Source organism: Tupaia chinensis, unplaced genomic scaffold, assembly GCF_000334495.1.
Source record: "Tupaia chinensis unplaced genomic scaffold, TupChi_1.0 Scaffold149248_1, whole genome shotgun sequence".
Taxonomy (NCBI): Eukaryota; Metazoa; Chordata; class Mammalia; order Scandentia; family Tupaiidae; genus Tupaia; species Tupaia belangeri.
Genome location: NW_006209094.1, coordinates 533,672 through 535,030, shown reverse-complemented (window position 1 = coordinate 535,030; position 1,359 = coordinate 533,672). Strand labels below are relative to the sequence as shown.

The 1,359-nt window shown below is 36.3% G+C and overlaps 1 protein-coding gene across 1 annotated transcript in view; it reads left to right on the top strand.

Annotated features, from left to right (window-relative positions):
- F8 (coagulation factor VIII) overlaps positions 1-1,359 on the top strand; it is a 192,227-nt gene that overhangs the window by 96,438 nt on the left and 94,430 nt on the right. The gene's annotated exons all lie outside the window — the stretch shown is intronic.

The window sequence follows — 1,359 nt, the reverse complement described above, 5'->3', positions numbered from 1 at the left end:
TTCAGGAGCTTGAGCATTTATGCACACGCGCCTGGCGTGAGTTTAAGCCACCGGGTCTGGGACTCAAACCACGGTTGACTACATGGGAGTCCAGCAACATAGCCATTACACCAACTGCCGGTCCCAGTAATGCATTTTTTGTAGGAAGTGAATAAGTGAAGAGGAGCCTTTCAGAAGCCCAATAACAACCCCAAAAGCATCTTACTTATATATGCTTTTTCCTTGTCTTTATTATCTGTCTCCCAACAAAATTGAGCAGAGACCTTATCTATCTTATTCATTACCTCTCTCTTGAATTTATACAGTGCCTGGCATATAGTGGATCCTTAATAAATATTTTAAGTTGAGGACCAGCAGGTGGCATGGTGGTTAAGGTGCTGGACACTCACATGGCTGACCATGGCTCAAGTCCTGGAGCTTGTGGATTGCTTTCTCACTTCCCCTCTTTCTCTCTCTCTCTCTGTGTATGTCTATCTCTGTCAAATTAAAAATAAATGAATGGATAAATGAAATTTAATAAATAATTATAAATAAATATTTTAAGTGAATGATTAAATATGTGCAAAAAATTATATACAAGATATATAAAGATATAATAAATACTTAGAAGAAATAGCTGTCTAACAATAGGGTTACTATGTAAGTAAAGTTTAATAAGGCTCATCCAAATTTGAAATGCTGTGCAGCCATTAAAAATATCTAGTGATATTGAAAATATTCAAAATTAGGTAGAAAACATAATTTAATCTACATTTTAAAACAGTATGTATAATATGGCTGTAATTGTCTAAACCAAAGACAGTGTGTGTGTGTGTGTGTGTGTGTGTGTGTGTGTGTGTAGGCAGAGAAAAACATTAAAGATATCAATATTCTGACAAAATTTCTTTTAAAAATTTATTTTATATTCATTCACTGTAAACAATTACATGCTATAAACCTTTATTTTTAAATTTTTTAGCTTTTTTGTTTGTTTGGTTTTTGTTTTTTGTTTTTGCTATAGGGCAGGTGTGCGCGCCATAGAGACAGAAAGAGACACAGAAAGAGAAAAAGAGAGGGAAAGTGAGAAATCCCCCCCTGGAGGGGTGGCCATGCCACAGTCTCTCCTCCTCCATTCTCCTCTTGGGATTTGGGGCATGCATGCATATTCTCCCAGCATAATTTTCAAGCCACCAGATCCAGGACTCAAACCATACAGTTGACAGTGTGGGATCTAGCACCTTAACTTCCACACCACCTCTGGCCCCTATTTTTAGAAGCTTTTAAGCTACTTTGGTGATCAAAAAGTCTGAAGACAAGTTAAAATTTGCTGTATATGCCTTAAGAGAATTTTTTTTTTTTTGGAGAGGTTTTTTGTATGTG